We start from the raw sequence: 22,616 nt of genomic DNA, 5'->3' as shown, positions 1-22,616 counted from the left end.
TTTCCCAGTACTTCCGTGGGAAAACTTTTTCATAAAGCACAAAAATTAAAAATTAAAAAAAATTCGTTCACACAGAATCTGTGGGAATATTTGAAAATATTTTTTTAATTTTCTCACTGTTTTCCCTGGGAAATGTTTATAGTTTTATATAATTATTTTTTAATGACTTTTCCCACCGAATCAAAGGGAACTAAATTACGCGTATTTTTGCGCAAAAACGTTCCCACGGATAGTCAATGGGAAACGTTATTGTTTATTCATAAAAAATAAATTTCACTTTTCTCATTGAATTTCGGTGGGAATTGTCACTAACAATTTGTCCGTGGAAAATTTCTGTGGGAAAATGTTGTGTTTCTAGTAGTGCTCTCACTCCTCTTAATCTTTCTCTCTCAACCTCACTTTTGTCTAGAGTAGTAGGAACTTCTATTAGTGTAGAAAGACTTGCAAATGAGGATGTGTCATACTCATTAAATAACTTGACTCCCCTTCTTGGAAGCATACATACATTGAAAGCTCATCGAAAAGAGTAAGATGATCATTTTTGGAGCTAACTTCATCTTGGGTATCTGTTATAAAATGAGTACACCTCAATTCCTCCTTCAAATTATCCCAAGTCAAAAGTAACCCGATTAGATCTCGACCAGTGAGTATTACTATAATTATTCACCAATTTTCATAATTTTTGGGACAAGGCCTTGGTATCCGACTCCAATTTTTCTCCCCCAGTAATTGTTACACGCAAAGATCTCCTCCATTTTATATTCCCATTGGAGGTAAGTATTCTTACTGGCATACATGCATAATTTTGGCATGACTACTTTACTCTTGTCTTTTTGTGGAAAAGGGTTAAAAATTTATGCTGCATAAAGTTGACAATTTTGAAAAGGCAAAAAGGAAAATCTTATTCACCATGGTTCTTAGCCTTCCAGTTGAATCTGGGTGAAGTTTCCTTCCACTTATGGGAGTCCGGTGTGAAAAGGTCCAAATTTATTTTGAACCCATTGGGTTTGGTTTGCAACTACTAGAGGAATCCAAAGGGTGGCTGAAATAAAGGAAGAGATGGTTTAGTAAGAAGAGGGAATTTTCTTTAACACGGTAAAAGAGGAATATTTGAAAAACAACTTACGAGTTTAGTTCCAAGATTCGGGGATAGAAGATTCTAACGCCGGTAAAATGTCCCCGAGAGTGATGACAATGAACCTCTCTATTCAACTACGACCGTTGTCATCATCAACGCTGGACGATGGCATGGTGACTGCATTTGCTGAGTTTGATCATGCCTCCACAAAAGTTTTAGGGGCGTAGAGGTTGATCATATAAGCAAGGGTAAGGGTCTCACCGGCCCGGGAACACAAGTACCAAAGACAGGCCATCGTTTTCCATATTGACGGTCCTACTTGGGGTCAATATCTTGGTCAAGCCTTAAAGTGAAAGGGTACGTATAAACGTATATGTGCCCTAGTCTATTGAAAGTGATCCTTTCCATTTCATTAGGGGCTAAAACCTCAATGTTGTTTCAGCCACAAGCTTCTTTCATAATGGGAATATTAGCAAGGCGAATAGAAGAATGATATTTACTAACAGCTTTGTTTCTGTCATTTTTTGGGTTCGAAGACTCCTGTTGAACATGAAGATCCGTCTCACAATTTAATTGAGAAGGGATGATCATGTTGATAGAAGGAGGATCCGCATCAGATTCCTTAGACTTGTTCTTCTTGGATGGGCCGCCACCAATCTAAGTGTCTGTGTAATCGGGAGAAGAGATAGTAGAAGACATGTTGATGAAAATATTGGGTATGAAAGTTTTACTTAGAAATAGGGAGTTACAGAAAAGCTTTAAGTAAATTCGAAGAAAAAAGGTTTGTAAAAATGAAAGGTAAAAGTGATGAGAAAGGGAGAAGTTTATAAGCGGCAGAATGCAAGGCTATCATTACCTAGGTAACTAGCGAAAGTATTTGCCGAATCATGGGATAACACGTGTTCGGCTAATTAAATGCAAGGGGGCGTGTGTCCTTTCAAGTGTCTGAAATCGTTTAGGAACTTTTCCGCCAAGAAAAGGAGTCTTATCTACTTCCCGATAACATCAAGTTTAGTCACCGGAAAGTTGGGGACTATATGTAAAGAGTAAAATTGTTAAATGACAGGTGGACATTCATCGAGTTGACACGTGGAAGTAAACACAAGTAGGGTATAAGTCAGCAAATAGCTGGTACCGATCCTAAGTATGTGACTGGTGTTGGGTGAGTTCCGAAAACGTTGGAATCAGAGACAAAAGTTTGAAAGTGAGGTACCGGTTGAAGAAGGCAGCATTCAAAGAGAGACCGTTACAAATTTTTTTTGCATTTATACTCAACCGTTATGCAACTATCAAGAGGGATCTTTATTCATATTAAAAAGGGGCTTGATTTGGGGATCTTATCTCCTTGAACTTAGCTATAAATAGAAGAATTTGTACTCATTATAGGCACGAAATACCAGTACGCAAAAAAGGCTAAACTTACTTTTGTTTTATTAACATTCTTTCTTTCAATACTCTGTTCTTGTTCTTGCTTCCGGAGAAGCTCACTTTACAGTTAGGCTTGTATTTTCTTCAAGTAGTCTTAATTAATTTATTTATGTTCTTTGTTACTTTATATTCTTGGATCAAATTAATTCATATGTCTATAAATCACGTTACAAATTTAATAGTACTATTTTATGGGTAAATAGCTTATAAATCACGTTACAAATTTAATTATACTGTTTTACGGGTAAACATATTATTCCCCTTCATTTTATTTTATGCGTCTTAGTTTGATTGGGCATAAAATTTAAGAAAAGTAAGAAAGACTTTTGAATTTTGTGATTTTAAACTAAAGATGTGTGTAATGTGCCAACATATCCTTGAATCTTATGATTATAAACATGTCATATGGGTTGCTCATGTTAAAGAGTTACTTTTTCCGTTTAATTTATATGACATAGTTTGACTTGACACGAAATTTATGAAAAAATAAAGTCTTCTAAAACAATGATCTTAAAACATAAAAGGATAAAAGTTTTGTGTGGTCATAATATTTGTATGACTATAAAAACTTATCGTTAAGGATAAAAATAGTAAAATAGAAAGTTTAAAGTTAAGTTATTTTCAAATATAAAAATATATCATTCTTTTTGGAATGGACTAATAAGTAAAGTATTCCATATAAACTGAAGCGGAGTGAGTACTAAAATATCCCGAAATTATAATCCCTGGTTTAATTTATCGCACCTGGGAGGTGGAATAATATAATCCCAAATTTGATGGGATAAGGTGAGATATCCCGTATTAAGACTAGGATTAAATTTATACCATATTTGGTGACTGTATAAATTTATTCTGGGTTAAAATTATACCGGCAACCAAACATGACATAAGTTTAATCCCACACTTTATCCCACCTTATTCCGCATACCAAACAACCCCTTAGGTCGGGAAACAAGTTATCCCATGATTAATTATCCCGGGATTAGTTATCCATAAAAAAATACTACAATCCCGAGATAACTAATCCCGAGATTACTTATATCAAATTTTTATCCCAAACAAACATGGGATAAACTTATCTCAAATTTAATTATACTATGGGATAAGGTGTAAGATTAAATTTATACCATATCTGATTGACGGTATAAATTTATATTGTATAAATTTAATCCTAGTCTTAATACAGGATAACCTACCTTATCCCACCTTATACCATCAAATTTAGGGGTGGTTTGGTAGGAGATATTAGAAAAAATAATGCAAGCAGTAGTTCTATGCATTACTAATACCTTGTTTGGTATATTTTTTTAACTTGTCTATAACTAATACTTGTCCCTACCAAACGCCCCCTTTGGATTATATTAGTCCAGGCATGATTATAATTTAGATCGAGTACCAAAGGAGTCTTAGGGTTTAAGCTCTGCTTGTTTAGATGTCCGGATTTCTCAACAATGGCCTTATGCATCCCCTCTACATTTATCGCTTCAGATTTCATGCATTTTACTCAACAGCTGCGGCTGCTTCTCACACCAAGCACTTGGTGGAAACACTGGTGAACTCACTTGGGTTCTCTGCAGAAGAAGCCATTTCTACAAGCGCTAAGGTAAGTCGCTTGAGACCCAGAAAATATAAGCCTCTTTTAGTCTTTAATTTTCTTCGAAAAATCTGGTTAGATAAAACCCACATCAAAAAACTTGTTTCTTTAGCCCCTGCATTGATGCTATGTGATGTAAATAAACACATTAAATCCAAAATTGAAGTACTTCAAGAACTTGGCTTTTCCGGGTCGGATCTTGTCCAAATTATTACAAACAGTTGGAAATTCTTCAGCACAAGTGTTGAATGTGCTACCAGACCAAATGTTGATTATCTTAGGAAACTATTGGGTAATGATGAATTTGTTGGTAAAATCATTAGGAGAAATCCTATGTTGCTTAGTTATACTCTTCATGAAGTAATGCTACCCAATATATCGTTGCTGCTAAATTTTGGGTTATCAAGTGTGGATATAGAGAAGCTTATTCTTTGGAACTGAAAAAACCAAGTGGCTCGAAGACATAGTGAATCGAGTAGAGAAAAATCTCCAAATTTCACGGAATTCCCGCACGTTTCACTATGGGATTTATGTACTTTCATCGCTTAAAGAGACGACTGTGGAAAAGAAATTACAAATTTTCAGGAGTTTTGGGTGGTCCGACTCGGACATTTTTGCATTGGCTCGAAAACATCCTTCCTGTTTGACCCTATCAGAGGATAAGCTCAAAAATGCATTAATTTTTTTATGAAGGAATTCGGATATGAATCTCATTACCTGGTTACTCACTCCGCATTTTTTACGTATAGCTTGGACAAAAGGGTTCGGCTTAGACACAACTTTTTGAAGCTAGTCAACCAGAAGGAGCTCACAAAGTGTAGTCGAGGCCTCTATACTGTTGTTCTATTGTCTGAGCCGAAGTTCTTAGAGAGTTATGAGCTGTCTTTTAAGAATGAGATACCTAAGGTGCATGATTTATACGTCAAAAGTAGAAGCTGATGGAGCATCTTTAGTTTTGTGAGTCTTACCATCTTTATTGATGTCTTATCCCTTTTCTGTTTTGTTTTTGAGCTCAAAGTTATTGTTGGTTCATATCTCATTGCTAATTAGGAATTTTTATCATTTCGAAGTCAAAAGATGATGTTCTTCAATTTCAAAATGATCAAAGAGGCTAAACATTTATGTTTCTATAAAGTGGAGGATTTTTTTTTGACTATATGGCTTTCTCAATCCAAATAATATATTCTTTCTTGGCACGCTTTCTCAATTAGAAACGTCAGTGTTCTAATGCACACACTCAATTAGAAGCCAGCGTTGTCAAAGGCTTTCTTGGCATGCTTATGCCTCAAAGCTCATTGCAAAATAGGACAGGCACTTTGGCTCACTCAAGTTGCACGAGCATGCACATAGGCGTTAAGCCTTGCGCCTCATCACTCATTGATTCTGTCCGGAAAAGATCGACACTGACATTAAATACTTCACCTAATTTTACGTTTTCATTCCTTTTTATAGGTAATTGTAAATTTTCGTTCTTTTGTCTATACAATTGTTGTTTGGGCTTCAACAAGCATTAGATGATTTCTTCTCATCTGCCTAAGCCTTGTTAAATAGAGTTATTCAGTATCTTTGTTGGTGGGACGTATGATAGAATAGTCGAGGTGCACGTAAGCTGACCTGGAAGCCAACATTAATGAAAAGATGCTGATTGGGTTTATAGTTATTATTCTTGATGAACTGCATATATACACATACATATATATGTATGTATGTGTGTGTATGTGGTGTGTGTTTATGTAATAATCATTTTCTTCGTATGAATCTTTTTCTTATTATAGCTCTCGCTTTATTTGCGATTCGCACTTAATACACTTGTAGATTTTAGCTCTTTTTTTTGCGCTTCACCTATGATAACACAACATGAAGCGATACCCTTCACTTCGCTGCGATGGCTTTCAATAACACTGGAAAACCTGTCATAACATATATTATTTTTAACTCCACTGTCCTACATTGCTTTGCTTTATCTCTCTCTAAGGTGGGGAGAAATCACCAATAAGGACAAAACAACATGGATCAGGATCACCATTGAACAACTATCAAACTGATCTGTATTGGATCTACGCCAACTTCTGACTTTGTTGGACCTGAAAGTTTGACATTGTTACCTTATCAAAAAAAAAAAAAGGTTTGACATTGTTGTTGAGAAGCAAGTTAATTAAGATGTAACTGATTGTAGTCTTTTATGTGTTTTCTCTATAAATTAGCTTGGCGTTTCTTGTTCACGAGTTTCTACTCAATAGATATATTGTGGAGAAATTATAAGGTAGGTGTTCAATACATCCATCCAAGTGATGTATTATAATTTTCCCTCACTGGAGATCAACGTTATTTTTCTATGATATTCTCTCACAACATTTTTTTGGCTTTGTGCTAATTGTAGGTAGCATATTCATTCTTCACTTTTTTATGATAACACCTGTTACAATCTGTGAGATAATGGAAATTACACTGAATTACTATGTTCACACCTTTTTGATGAGTTGAATCAAGGTCTTCTGTGATTGAATCATTTGGTCCATGAGGTTCATGGTGGTTTCGACTTTGGGGCTAGGAACGGAGGAGGTGCTGCTTTGTTGGATTTCGCTAAGGCTTTCGAGTTGGTGATAGCGAACTCTAGTTTTCCTAAGAGGGATGAGTATTTGGTTACTTTCCAAAGTACGGTGACTAAGACTCAGATTGATTACCTCCTCCTCAGGAGGGGTGATAAAGGTCTATGCAGGGATTGCAAAGTTATCCTGAGTGAGTCCCTCGTGTCACAGCATATGCTCTTGGTGATGGACGTCGGCATCATAATAAAGAGGAAGAAGCGGGTTATCTGGAGTCGTCCGAGGATCAGGTGAGGAGCCTTGTCTAAGGATAAAGCGCAGGAGTTAGAGGGAAAGTTGATGTCTTGATGGCTATGGGGGGCATGGAGGAGTAGTGGGGACGCGGGTAGCATGTGGACAATGACGGCGAATTGTATTAGGGAGGCTGCGCTAGGGGTCTCGAAGGGTTACTCTGGGGGCACAGAGGGGACTGATGGTGGAATGAAGAGGTTCAAGGAAAAGTGGAGGCTAAGAAAGCGGCATACTTGAAGCTAGTGGAGAGCACATACGAGGAGGAGAGAAGAGCGAACAGAGAAGGGCACAAGAAGGCTAGGAAGGAAGTGAAACTAGCGGTCACGGAGGCCAAGAATGCAGCGTTTGGTCGCTTGTATGAAGAATTAGGGGATAAAGGCGGGGACAAGAAGTTATTCCGGCTGGCCAAGGCGAGAGAGAGAAAGGTGCGTGATCCGGATCAAGTGAGGTGCATCAAGGATAGGTAGAGTTTTAATGGATGAGGCTCAAATTAAGCAGAGATGACAGACTTACTTACATAAACTTTTGAATGAGGAAGGGGATAGCGACATTGTATTGTGTGATTTGGAGCACTCTGAGAGTCGCCGTGATTTTGGGTATTGTAGGCGTATTAAGGTCGAGGAGGTCGTGAGGGCTATGCGTAAGATGAGCAGGGGTAGAGCGATTGGGCCAGATGAAATTCCGGTTGAATTCTGGAGGTATGTGGGTAGAGAGGGCGTAGAGTGGCTGACCGGACTGTTTAATGTTATTTTTAGGACGAAGACGATGCCAGAGGAATAGAGATGGAGTACGATGATTTCGTTGTATAAGAACAAAGGTTATATCCAGAATTGTAACAACTATAGGGGTATCAAGTTGCTTAGTCATACTATGAAAGTGTGGGAGAGGGTGGTAGAAGTGAGGGTGAGGAGGTCGGTGTCTATATCAAAGAATCAATTCGGGTTCATGCCTGGTTGTTTAACTACGGAAGCTATCCGTCTTATTAGGAGGTTGGTGGAACAGTACAGGGATATGAAGAAGGATTTGCACATAGTGTTTATTGACCTAGAGAAAGCTTACGACAAGGACCCGAGAGAGGTTCTTTGGACGTATTTGGAGGCTAAAGGTGTTCCGGTAGCATACATTAGGGTGATTAAGGACATGTATGATGGGGCTAAGACTCGGGTTAGGACAGTGGGAGGTGACTCGGAGCATTTTTCGGTGGTTATAGGCTTTACACCAAGGATTTGCGCTCAGCTCTTTCCTATTTGCCTTAGGGATGGACACTCCGACTCATCATATTCAAGGAGAGGTGTCATGGTATATGTTATATGTTGATGATATAGTTCTGATTGATAAGATGCGAGGTGGTGTCTACGAGAGGCTGGAGGTTTGGAGATGGACTCTGGAGTCTAAAGGTTTCAAGTTGAGCAAGACTAAGACAGAATACATGGAGTGCAAGTTCAGTGACGTGACGGGGGAAGCAGACAGTGACGTGAGGCTTGATTCTCAAGTCATCCCTAAGAAAGGGAGTTTTAAGTATCTTGGGTCAATTATCCAGGGGAACGGGGAGATCGACGAGGATGTCACGCACCATATAGGGACGGGATTGATGAAATGGAGGTTAGCATCTAGCGTCTTGTGTGACAAAAAGGTGCCACAGGAACTTAAAGGCAAGTTTTATAGAGCAGCGGTTAGACCAGCCATGTTGTATGGGGCAGAGTGTTGGCCAGTCAAGAATTCTCATATCCAGAAGATGAAAGTAGCAGAAATGAGGATGTTAGATGGATGTGCGGGCATACTAGGTTGGATAAGATTAGGAATGAAGATATTCGGGCAAAGGTGGTTGTGGCGCCTATGGATGACAAAATGCGGGAAACGAGACTTAGATGGTTCGGGCACGTGCGGAGGAGAAGCCTCGACGCCCCGGTTAGGAGGTGCGAGCGATTGGCCTTGTCAGGTATGAGAAGAGGTAGAGGGCGGCCTAAGAAATATTGGGGAGAGGTGATCAGGTAGGACATGACGCGACTCCAGCTCACCGATGATATGACCTTAGATAGGAAGGTTTGGTGGGCGAGCATTAGGGTCGTAGGTTAGTAGATGGTTGAGCGTTTTTCTTCCCCGTTGAGGGTGTTAGGCTAGTTTGTTAGTGTCTTGCTGTAGTTTGATAGTGGTACTTGTTGTGTTCGTACTTTTTTTGTGCTTCGGTTGCCTAGTACCTTTCCATTGTTCTGATTATCGATGCTGCCTTTTCCTTTTATTTTTCTAATTCTTAGGTTGCTGGCACTTTCTTTCTAACGTATGTTGTTATTGTTCCATTTCCTCTTTTTCATCTTCTTGTGATGAGGGTCTTTCAGAAACAGCCTCTCTACCCCCGGGGTAGGGGTAAGGTATGCGTACACACTACCCTCCCCAGACCCCACACGTGGGATTATACTGGGTTGTTATTTTTGTTGTTGTTGGTCTATGATATTCTTAACTTAAATTCTTGAAAATCCTAAAGGCTTGAGGGTTTGGTGATGCAGTGGCAAAGGCATCTCTCAAATATATAAATACAATAAAACATTTGTAAGAGAGCAATTGCTAGGTGAGCACAGAGGGAGGAGATGCAGAGAATTTCCTGTAATATTGGGTTTACACTAGAAAGTTATATTTATTAATTAGTAGTATAAAGGATGAGATTATATGTTGCATAGTATTTGCAGATAACATTGTATGACAAAACTAACGAGGATGTCAAACTAAAAGGTGGAAGTATAAAGAAACAATCTAGAGAAGGGTTTTAGAATAATTAGAAGTAATACAAAAATGTATACACATCAAGTTTAGCCTCTGTAATAAGAATGAGGGTGATGTGAGATTAGACAAGACGATGGTGTCTAAATGCAGACAATATAGATAACAAGTTCAGTTTACTGTTATCATCTCAAAAAAATGTTCAGTTTCTCAGGAGAATGGATAGATGACACAACACAAAATTACAATGTGATACCTGAAATGTAGTACTATGTCAGTGTTGTGCGATACGAAGATACAGAAAGAGTTCATAGAATAGTCAAGATATTATTATATAGGTTGAAAGTTGGGTCTCTAAGACCCAACATATCCACAATATGGGTTGAGTAGAATTTCAGTTATTAAAATAGATGTGTGATTATAAAAGATTCAATAAGATTGGAAAGATCAGACCCTAAGCGAGAAATTGTCACCTGAAATAATTTGTCCATGTCTTACCTAGATCTCCAAATGTATGGGTTTGTAGGTTTTGACACTATAATGACTACATGTGGTAAAAGAAGATGAGCACATCAACAGAAGTCGCAAAAAGACTTACAATATCTCGTAATAAGACCTACAATACCTAGACACTGAGGATTTAGCTAAAAACATAGCACAATGAAAGCAAAACATCCATATAGACAGTGCCAATTAGTTGGGGACAATGCTTAGTTGTTCTCCTATATTAGGTGTAGTGATCGCTAGGAGTCTTTTCAGTCGGGTAAGCGACTTGTATATTGGCATAGGAGTAAGTAAGCAATTCAGAGAGCTCTAGTTTTATGTAATCTTAATTCTCCTTAAAAGATAAATTATTAGCTTGGAATGAAATGTGCGGGATTAGAGTGAAACGGATAGGGGATTCATATAATCCTCTTTAGTCTTGGATTGAGGCTTAGCTGATTCAATATTTTATGTTTTGAAGGATGAGATGCTCCAGCTGTATGATTTATGCATCAAGTACAAGCTAGAGAAAATTTCTTTTGCTGGGGATTTTGATTGAACATTCTTTGCGTGTGTGGGTTTATCCAAACCTTGGTTGTATTGTCACTCCTTTCAAACTACTCAAACTTTTTACTGCTAATTTACATTTTATTTCTGTCGAGCCATTGTGAATATGTTAGCACTGCAAATTGCAGGCATTCTCAATATAAAGTAAAGATGCTTACACGACGTGGGTGTGGGATCCGTACCGGATCTGGTGAATCGATTTTGGGTACTTTGACCAAAATCGATGAAGAAATTCGGGACAGGTACATTGATTTCAGAAATCAAAACAAAAGCTAGGGTGAAATTGAAGAAAATGGAATACCTTGTGTATAGAGATTTTTAAGTAAGTTCTTTTCCTTTTATCTCCTTTGATTCTCCTCTTGATCGAATAGTTTCTCCTTTTCTGGATATCTTTGTAAGGTTTTCACATAAATGTTTCATAATTTGACATATTTTTGTTAACTCTATTTTTAAATGTTTGAATTACTTTTCGCAGAATCCCCGAGCCTGTATCCATACCAGGATCCTTTGCCCACCGATCTTAAAATTTAGTTCATGAATGATTTAACCACTAGATCCACACTCGTATCAGACATCCGTACTCGAGTCCGAACAACTTAGATAGTTGGCAATTTTGAAAGAGACCATAGGCTATTTTCTCTTTTAGCAGGACACCTAAGAATAAATGATACAAGAAACTTTAGGCTCAACATACTTCAGAAAATCATTTGTGTAATGGTGTCAATATCATTTTTTCCTTAATAACATAGTGGTGCAGACAAAATTTGGGATTCAGTAATCGACGGCTAACAAGGTTATCTTACATGAATAGGGATAGCAAAGTGAGAGAGGATCTTTTGGTTTCCTCTATGCTTTCACCAGATTTACTAGGCTTTACACCATTATGTCATGTTCTGAATCAAAGTCTCAATAGAAGTATGACTGCCTTTCAAGAATGATATCTGAGATTCTGAGGTGCATGATGCCATACATCAAAGGTAGAAGTGAAAAGGAAACTTGTTTATGGTAAGATGCAAACTGCAAGTTTTTGTTTCTGAGGTTCTTCTTGATATTATTCTCTCAATCGTCTCTAAGATATTGCTACTAGGTCACATCTCATTGCTGGTTTTTTTCTTTTTGGTGTGTGCATGTGTGTCTATTTTCCTTGATGTTTCTTAGTCCTATCTAGAATATTTTCCTCTCATTGCTGACTGCCTTCATTAACCAATTATACTGGAAATATAAGGTATTCGGATTTTCTTGTCTAATGATTCTGAGGTAAATGTGGAAGGAAACTGAGGGAAATTCATTTCATCCCTGATCTGTATTTACGAATTGTATGAATCCCTTGTTTTTGGCTGAAAATTCCAACTTTTGGTCACATGATAGTATTTTGGGATACTATATATTCTCTCATCTAATTACTGGGCATGAAGAAGGGTAGTTAAAGCACACCTATAAATGTAATGGTTGATTATCTGCTATATTGTTGAAATGCAGCATCATCAATTAAAGAGTATGCTTAGAGTAATGTACAGATGCTTGCATGCTGCTCAAGAAATAAGAGGTGTGAAAGGTTTTTTCATCTTTGCTTTCTTGCTTATTTTATCTCGTTTGACAGTTGGTACCAGAAAATGGATCGCCTAGCAATAAGATGCAGTATTTGTTGTTGTCCTAATCTTTGAATTTTCTGAAATGTTATGTTTTAGATGCTCCATTTCTTATGCACCAGGCTTGTTTTTGGTCCTAAAAACAGTCAACATTAGGCAGTAATATGGGTTATTGAAAACCAATGACCAGATTGATTTAGTCTCTGTAGTATCATCAATCTTTTACTTCATTTCAAATTATATGTTCTTGAGTAGAGAGGTAAAGATGCCAATGTCCTCTTCCATGAAGATGCTGCTATAGTTTTTGCTTCTTCCTTCTTCTTTTTTTTCCTTTTTCTTGGAGTGAATGTAATCTTCACTCAAGAAAATTTCTTGGAGTAGAGAGGACCATTAGTCATAAGAAAATCTCCATTCTTTTTTGGCGAAATGCTTTTGGTTGGAGAATAGTTAAGGAGCAAGAAGTTTAATAGAGTTTTATTTTTTAAGTTCCCTTTTTCCGTACTAATGAAAAGAGAAACAATACCAATAGAAGACTCGGCAGATTCCTATGCTTCCTTCTGACCTCCCTCCCTCTCTCGTTCCCACTGTCAAAGGTAGGCATGTGGATTATAGTAGTGATAAGATGTCATTTTAATAACGACATGCAATCTGTCTGATTTGTACTCTTCTTTTTTAGGTTTTAGCTGAAAATAGTATCTTCCGTATTTCAAGATTTGATCATTTCATCTCATTCGCATATGTTGCAGTTATGACCTTGATAGTTATTGAAGTTAAAATCAAATTTGTCCTGGGTTTGAGACTAGTCATGTAAGTTATATTTAAAACAATTATAAGTATCCCACATGCTTTAGAATGATGTTCAATTAAAAAAACTATCAAACTGTGCAACGGCCGGTTTAAGAATGCCAATGGTTCGAATAGTAGCCTACTCCATTTGAATGACTATGTAGAAGCCCTAAGATGAGCGGCACATCATCGCAAAAAATAGGCAGAAGTAGCACCACGAAAGACTCTTCCTCGTAGACCATTGCTTTTAAAAATCGGATAAAATCTTTCTTTGTAATCCTATGTTGTTAACTCATGGTCAAATGATTTTAATTCCGATCGAGTCCACAGCATGAGCATTAGGGTAGGTGATGGTCGCTGCATGGTGGAATTTAACAAGATGTCAAAATTCTGCAATACCTACTCGAACAAGAGTTGTGCTTACCGGGTAAATCCGGATAAGGAAAACTTCTTATGAGAAAGAATAACAGTAAAAAAAATGCTTTAGTAAAGTAATCGCTTTTTTATAACGGTGTGTAAGAAGATGGAAGTATCACGTCGTCATAACACTCCATACCAGAAACATTATAAGGGATTTTCAGAAAATTTCTTATATTTTTTTCCTAGGGAAAATATTGAGAATGAGTATTTGAGAGGAGGACCATCCATCTAGCAAGAGGATTAAGCAAATCAAGATTAAAACTAATCAAATATTCATGGGTTCTGCTTGAAAGTAGTTGTTAGTTTGAGTGCCCTTATGAATTACTAAAGAACTTTACCGGATTCCTTAAATGTGAAGTAAAATAAGCAGCAAAGTAAAAGACATCAATTTTATGTGAAAAATCAGCCGGCTTAAAAGGTGCAAAAATCACGACCTGCTGCGTAGGATTTTCAACTCCAACTCCACTAGAACAATGAGCCAAAACGTATCGATTACAAGACTCTAACTTAATACTCTCCGGTACTCCTACTACAACTATTTAATTTACAAGTTACTCTAACCTGTAAAGCAAACACTCACTCCAACTCACAACTCGATTTCCTAAAACACATTCTCTAGACTAACTCAAGAAGAACACAACACTGGTACTCGACTAGAGTATATAAATATAGGTTCTTCAGTTGATGTGCAAAAATGATGTTCTCAGCAGTCCAGATGGATAGTATTTAAATGTCTGGACTCCAAGATCTTCTAGGAGTCCTATGCGTAGTCAGCTTCTCGTTTGATAGGACTCCTACTGTTTCAAGGACTCCACAAGTCTTGGGACACTTGTCTCTCACTTATTTATTCGTATCTTCTCGGGCAACAACCCTTATCATGTGTATCAGCCTTCTTCCACCAAACTCGGGCCTGGGTAACTTTGAGATAAAGTTACTGTCTTGCAAAGACGTACAATCATCGACCATGAGGAGCTAATCCTTCACCTTGAGGAGTTGGTTCTTAGAGTAGTTAACTAGCTACGTTGAGGACCTGGTCTTTGAACAAACTTTGTTAATCATCAAAATCTCAATACTCAACAAATTCTCCCTTTTTGATGATGACAAACTTTGTACATGATTGAACCAGGTAATCACACAAAATCATGATCAACAGGCATATCACACCACAAACAGACATATCCACGCCAACAAATACACAACACCCCCAACTCTATCTTCCCCTTTTTGGCATCATCGAAAAATAACAAAAAGATGTTAGACATATTAAGCATAATTAATGTAAGATTCAAGGCCATACATGCTACATCACAAGCTCAAGAATTATCAAAGAAAATCGACTAAGCTAATGATCTAACAATGTACGAAGCATTAAAACATTATAAAAGAAGTCATTTAGCAGTGCCAAAATAAGCCCAGGGCCTTGTCTTAAACCATTAGAACAAAATAAACTGAACATGCTGCAACCTACTCAGACTAGAATAGAAAAAGACAAAAACTAAAGCATCACTGGGATAATCAAAAGAAACTAAGGACACTAGGGAAGGAATAGGTTCATGGGCGAGAGGTAGAGGGGGTCAATGCTTTCACAAGGGTGGCAATCTGTTGGGCATGAGCTTCCCTATCCCTTCTGAGCTCTTCCCTAAGCTGCCTGGTTTCTTTTCTCAACTCATCATTGTCTTGTCGAAACTTGGCATTCTCCTCAACAGCTAGGGATGGCAATGGGGCGGGGCGGGTTTAGACATATACGGGTGCGGTACGGGGTGGGTCGAAATAATTTTTTTTAATTCTATACGGGTGCGGTGCGGGTGCTGGTTGAGATTAAATTTTTTACAGACTTTCGACTTTCCCGCCTATGCTAATTTCTTCGGCTTTCACCGTTCTCTCTCGGTTATTTATCTTATGACGACCGAAGCTATCCTTACAGTTTAATATAAAGCTTTTGACTACATTGTACTGCTGATATTAAATCAAAGTGATATAATTTATTATTATTTAAATTAAAAAGATATTACTTTTATATCCTTAATTATTTCAGATTTCTGAATTCTTATCGTGATGAAGAACTGTCCTAGTTTAATTGGAACAACTTGTAGCACTCCAGGTTCTTCTGCAAACGTGACATCTTGCAAGTTCTTAACTAAATGGAACCAAAATAGACACAATATTTCCGGTCAGTTTCTTATGGTTTTTGGTTTCCATTACAAACTAAGAGTGTGTTAGTTTAAAAGATTTTATTTATAGTATATACCATGGTGAAATGAGAAAAATCACATCGATAATTCCAGACCAAGCTTAAATCCTTACCAAAATGAAAATTCTAGCCAAAGGATTAAAAAGAAATAAAATTAACAAAATGAAAAGAAAAAAAAGACTTAAGCGGGATGGGTAGACGCGGGTGTGGGAGCAGAGCGGGTGGACGCGGGTGAAAGTTCTATGCGGGACGGGTTAAAATTTTGCGGGTTAAAACAGAACCCACCCTGCACCCGTACCGTCCCGCATCGCTTGCCATCCCTATCAACAGCCAACTCTAACCTCTTAGTGAGCTCTGCTACCATGCTGTTACCAGGTAGAATAGCAAATCATGTTCGTCATCTAGCATTGATCTCCTCATAGCCACACTGCTTGAGGATACTTAAGCTCAGGCAAGGCAGTGTTGAGCTTGTCAAACGGCTCAGTCAACATGAAGTCATAAGGCATAGCATGCTTAGACTTGGAAGTGTCTGCAACTCTTGCCATATGCTGATCAATCATCAGGCTAGGGAGATTGATAAGTCTACCAGTGTCAAGAAGTTCCATGACAGCCATGTCCAACATGGTATCCTCATGCCTTCTCTCAGACCTCTGCAGAATGCAGGAATTGACAAAGTGAAATAGCAGCTCGTGGAAGGGGGTCATATCAGTGTTGTACACATTCTGAGGAGCATCCAGTTCAAACTTTTGAGAGAACTTCCTTGTGACCACAATTCCCGTGTCCACATCATTGTCTATGCTTTTGAGTACAAATGCTTTTTTTCTCTTCCACAATGGATACTAATTCTCCTATTTATAGCTCTATTTAGGGAGACAAATTCCCCAAATCAAGCTCCTCTTGAATGAGAATAAAACAATCATTGATGGCTGCATAACGGTTGGCTATAAATACATAGATTCTTTGTAACGGCTAGGGGTGTACAAAGAAAACCGACAAACCACACCAAACCGATAATCCGATAAAACCGAGAAAAAAATTCGACTATGGTTCGGTTTGATTTGGTTTGGTATTGGAAAAAAGAACCCGACCATAATTGGTTTGGTTAATTTGGTTTTAACTAAAAAAAGTCAAACCGAAACCAAACCAACCCGCATTACATGTATAAAGTTTTTAAATATATTTAATACATAAAAGTATTTATTGTAATGTAATTTTTAAATATTTCTTAAACTTTTTTATAATTTTATCTTTCATCGTATTATTTTAAGTTTGAACTTATAATTTTTGAATGCTCCAATAAATTTTATACTCCATAAATATTAGTAACTCAAATAAAGTCCAAACCAAAATCAAATCAACATTACGGATAACAGAAGAAATTCAATTCAATTGTACATGGCGTTGGATATCTATTTTTTAGTTTTTCTATGGTTTTGAAAAAATGCTTAACATTCTTTTTAGTGTTTAGTCATGTAAATAATAATACTTATTAGTCGTACTTATTTTAGCAACTTAGCAATTTTAGATTATGTTCATTTTTATTATGACTTATTAATAATATTTTTTATGTGATTTTATTGGCTTTATTATTGAATATTTTTGTACAATGTTATGACTCATCTCATATTTTATGTTATTTTTTTGAAAAATACCTAATATAATTTTATCTTACTTAGATTAAAGAAATAATTGGAGCACAAATTCTATATTTTGTGTTATGAAGACTATATGAAAAAAAAACCCGAAAACCCGAGAAAAATCGAGATTAAAAAACCCAACTTTTATTGGTTTGGTTTGGTTTTTAGATTTAATAACCCATCACAATTGGTTTGGTTTGGTTTGGTTTGGTAATTGAAAAACCCGAACTAACCCGACCTATGTACATCCCTAGTAACGGCTGCTCATTGAATGTTGTCTTTCCAAATCGATGTCTTTCTTTCAAATCTTTGTTATGGGTCCCATGCTTTCGGAATTTATACAGCACCAAACTCATACTTGCATTCGGTGCCAACTATTTGCTGACTCACATCTTACATGTCTTCAATTTCACGTGTCATCTCGTTATTCGTTCAACTGTCTCTGACCAATTTTACATATACATGATAATTTAATTTAATGAAATTGGAAATAAGGCTTCTACTTGCTTCTATGAAATGGAAAATGTAATTCTTAGCGCTTTTTCTTCTAAGCAAAATAATAAACTAGCATACGGAAGAAAAAAAAAGATAGTAAACATTAACTGATGCGATTTTGCAAGAAAACACCGACATTGCTACTAACTTCTACGAAATAATCGATAGAAAAGCAAATTCAAATCATATTCTTTTTACAATTAAAAGAAATCAAACTAAATAAAGTGAAAAATGAGTGTTGTCCACTAACCACCCACCCCAGCCCAGCCCAGCCCAGCCCCTAAAAACAGTTTTCTCTTTAGGCAGATGTGAAGTTTCATATCAACTGATGCATTTCTAAAATTTAAGAAAAGAAAAAGATAAAGAAACTAATGCATTTTTCTAAAATTCAAAACTCTTGAGGTTCGAAGTTTGCGATAGTAACCTACTTTACTGTGGACTAGTTAAAATATTGACTAGAAAGGTCAATACATAGGAACACTACTGGAATCAGTGGCTCGCCATTGAAGAATAGTTTCATCTTTCTCTTAGTTTGCACCATGTCATGCGGCAATTACAATCGAATTCCAGAATATTTTTCAACGAAAAAATTTCAGTTGAATCCTTTTATAGAGCATGGCTACTCCACTTCATAGTTCATACATGGAATGTGAATTTAGCCCTAATGCTTTAAGAAGATACTATTATTTACACAATATTTGCAGCAAAATAATCAAATTTGTCACGATTAAGTTACAAAATAAGGTGGGAATGTATATCTACTAACTAGTATGATTTAGTGATTAAAAGATTAGATGCAAATACATATACTTCCTTTATAGAGTTGATGTAAATGCAAATAAATTTTTTCCATGTTCAAACCCGTTAATTATGGTCCGGCCAATCGAACAATATTGTTGACAGTTTAAACAGGTACTAGGGTCAGCATGACACAATACTCCGGCTCAACGGCATCCGTTTCTCCGTAATGTGCGCGTGAAATGACACCCTTGTCTTACTGCAGAGTCAGATTCGACAACAAAAATGAACTATTGGCCGTCTCCATTTGGACGGCCCAAGGTCAAGAAGGGACATGTGGCATGTGATTAATCCATCCATTGATAACGACATTTTAATCTCTCCAAACACAACTAAATCCAAGCCTCACCGATTTACATAGATATCTTGTTATTATTAGTTTGATGCAATTACTCAGTACGTCTAAGTTTTTACCAACTCAACTTTCTCTAGCTCGTCACCTATTTATTTTTTTCCTTCTTAGGTTTATCAACTAATTTAGTTCAAAAAAGTTAAAACTTGTGTGCAAAATTGAGATCATTACGAATTGATTTGATATGGTTCGACACGAATTTTAGAAGTTGAAAGTTCAAAAGTTTATTAAGTTTGATTTGAAGTGCGATTCGTGGTTTTGATGTTGTTATGTATGATTTCAGGCCTCGCGTAGGTTTGTGTTGTATTTTTAAACTTTTTGGTATGTTCAAACGGGATCCTGAGGGGCTCGGGTGCGTTTTTGGATGATTTCAGACCTTTTCGGAGTTGGTTGCATTGTTGGTTTTCTGCTATTATCTAGTGCCTTTGGTGTTCTTCGCGATCACGAAGGTCTAGCCGCAATCGCTAAGTGTGTTTTGGTCCTCTGGTGGTTTGTTCATTGCGAACGCGACAAATGGTACGCGTTCGCGGAGGTTTGGATTGGTTATAGTTTGCATTTGTGCATGGGGCATCGCGGTCGCGTAGTGTTGAGCGGGAGCTGGGAGCTGGAGAATTCTTAATCGTGTTCGCGTAAGTCAGGTCGCGTTCGCGGAGCCTTGTCATCTGTGGTCATCGCGTTCGCGTGGCCAGTATCGCGAACGGGTAGAGCATTTTGGTGGCAGTAGCATTTGTTCTTCGCGATCGCGAAGGAATTCCCCCGATCGCGATTGGTATTGTTGTTCAGTAATTATAAGTACTCTAATATCGGACTTTGAGTCATTTCATCACATTTTGTGTTGGAGAGCTCGGATTTGGGTGGTTTTGGAGGCGATTTTCAGCACACGAATTGGGGTAATTGATTTCTACTCGGTTTTGATTATATCTCATGATTCCATCTTCGATTTTGGCATTTTATTGAAGATTTTTAAGAGAGAAATTGGGGTTTTTTTGCATAAACTTTCCTAAAGTGAATAATTTTATTTTAAACATCGATTCGACGTCGGATTTGAGTAAAATTAGTATGATTGGACTCGTAATTGAATGAGTTATCGAATTTTGTGAGTTTTGTCGGGTTCCGAGGTGCGAGCTTGGGTTTGACATTTTGATTGACTTTGAGTAATTGATTAAAGATTTGATTTTAATCGTTTGGGTTTGTCTCCTATGGTATTATTTGATGTTTTTGAGCTGCTTTTGGCTAGTTTCCTTCCATTCGGAGATTGATACATGCGGGATGGCATTTTTAGAGTGTTGTTTGTCTTGCTTGGTATTTGTTTTGGCTTGTTTGAGGTAAGTATATTATCTAAACTTAGTTGAGGCACTAGTTGCCCGAATTATTTGTGATAACTACATTCTATGGGTGCGCATATGTGTGGGGTTTGAGCCCATGTGCGAGCACCGAGGTATTTATCCATGTTAGGGGTAATGCTTAGGCTATGATTTACCTAGAATTGACTGTTAAGCTTTAAGCTTTGTTGTTTCTCATGTTTGAAACCTTATTGTGAACTATTTGATCTATGTTTAAGGTTACAAAGAGGCTAATTCCCTGAATGAACTTGATAATTGCTATTTCTGTGATAAAATTACCGAATTGAGCTATGATAGCATACTTTGCACATGCCTACACTTTAGCATGTAATTATACCAGTTCATGAGCATGAAACTTGATATTCATTCATCATATACATGTATACTTGTATATTTGCTTTTGTGTGATATGATTTGGACTGAATGCATGTGAACGCGCCGAGCGGATTGTGTTGTTGTGACTGTGACCACGCCGGGCGGAATGTGATATTGTTCCTCTGAATACTCCGTGCGGATTGTGATATTGTGCATGTGACCATGCCGGGCGGATTGTGACATTGAGCATGTGACCATACCTGGCGGATTGTGATTATTAGCACGTGAGTTATTCATGCGGTTATTATATTATTAGCATGTGCGTTGTCTGTGCAACATATGAATTATTTGCGCAGCACGTGAGTTATCCGTGCGGATCCAGATGTTGATATTATTAGCACGTGAGTTGTCCATGCAGCACATGAGTTGTCCGTGCGCTTGATATTATTAGTACATGAGTTGTCTGTGCATCGTGTGGATACAGATCCATTCCCCTAGGGTCACCCTCTCATGTTTCTCTCTTGATGGTGTACACACGGATTGTGAGAAACTGACGGGTTTCTAATTGATGTGAGCTCTGGGAAAGCTGGTTATTGTTATTTGAATCGGGTTGCACGCCGTAATAGGCCTTATTGGCTTATTGTTATTTGTATCGGGTTACGGGCTACAACGGACTAATATACTTGTTTATCTTCCCTATGTTCTGGAATGTTAACTGAGTAGAACACTTTAAAAGAAAGAATTGTGAGCACCAAGGTGGTTTTACCTATGTTTCTTGATTTGATCATATATGTGTTCTATACTTGTTGGATTTAAGAACTTGTACATGTGACTGGTGAGTATCATTTATAATTCTTGCTACTATTACCTCGCCGATGTTAGTTATGATACTTATTGAGTACATGGAGTCGGTTGTACTCATACTACACTTCTGTACCTTGTGTGTAGATCTTGGAGCTAATGTTGCGGTACATGGCGGGAGCTGGCATTGAAGATATACCCTTTGTCCGGACATGGCTACCACTTGTTCTTGGTAGTCGTAGATTTGAGTTCTGTTTATGTATTTTCAAACATATGTTGTATTACTCCATACTAGTTTGGTAAATCTAAGTCTTAGCGGCTCGTGACTTGTACTACCAGTCCTTGGGTTGATGTATAAAAGTTTAGTTAATTCATTATTTATTTCTCATTAATCTCATTTGGAATATGTTTACTGTTAGTTGTCTTACCTAGAGGGTTGGGTTAGGTGTCATTACGACTAATGAATTTTGGGTCATGACAAGTTGGTATCATAACTCTAGGTTCATAGGTTCTACGAGTCATGAGCAAGTGTCTAGTAGAGTCTTGCGGATCGGTATGATGACGTCCATACCTATTTTTGAGAGGCTACAGGGCATTTAGGACAAACTTCTCATCTTTATTTCCTTATCGTGCGGCATTGGTTCATCTTGAAGCATATATCTTTGATTCCATTCCACCTACTCGTATGTTATGTGAAAGCTCGGTATCAGCCGTGTATCGACGACTTGTGATGTAATGGGATAGGTGCGAGATATGCTCTCGGTACTATGGTTACAGGACAGTCTGGATGACTTGAGGCTGGGTTTAGACCGCAGCTTGGCCTTTGTAGTTTCCATTATGTGAGTATGTGCTTTTGGACTTATATGTCCGACAGTGTCCCTAGGAGTATGATTGATGGCTCGGTGAGTAGTTGGATGGCTCTATGATGAGTATTATGTGACTACAGAAGGTGCTTAGATGGTTTGGATGTGACGGGAAAATTTTTGCTTGGGATGTGAAAGGGATTATGGATGTTTGATTTATGTCTGAATGTGTGGTATAGTCTCGGGATGTGGATACATTGGTGGATCTCTCAGTTGTTCATTTTTAGGAATGCAGTATATTCTTATATCTTGTTGACGAGTTCAGACTCGGTACATTAAGTGACTGCATTGTGGTTGTGGCCAGGAAAGGGCATTGAGCAATGC

General features: G+C 37.5%; 1 long non-coding RNA gene across 2 annotated transcripts; it reads left to right on the top strand.

Annotated features, from left to right (window-relative positions):
• Positions 1-3,717: 3,717 nt before the first annotated feature.
• LOC138908981 (uncharacterized) lies at positions 3,718-13,079 on the top strand. 2 transcript variants are annotated; one of them, XR_011415468.1, is made up of 3 exons: positions 3,838-4,109; positions 10,831-11,024; positions 11,514-13,079. It is a non-coding gene; the product is annotated as an uncharacterized lncRNA (long non-coding RNA). The 2 variants fall into 2 exon arrangements; XR_011415467.1 differs by having other exon boundaries at positions 3,718-4,109; positions 10,831-12,398.
• The last annotated feature ends 9,537 nt before the right edge of the window (positions 13,080-22,616 follow it).

Source organism: Nicotiana tomentosiformis, chromosome 4 (genome assembly GCF_000390325.3).
Source record: "Nicotiana tomentosiformis chromosome 4, ASM39032v3, whole genome shotgun sequence".
Lineage (NCBI taxonomy): Eukaryota > Viridiplantae > Streptophyta > Magnoliopsida > Solanales > Solanaceae > Nicotiana > Nicotiana tomentosiformis.
The sequence above is the reverse complement of the archived record's forward strand: the minus strand, read 5'-3'. Positions and strand labels throughout refer to the sequence as shown.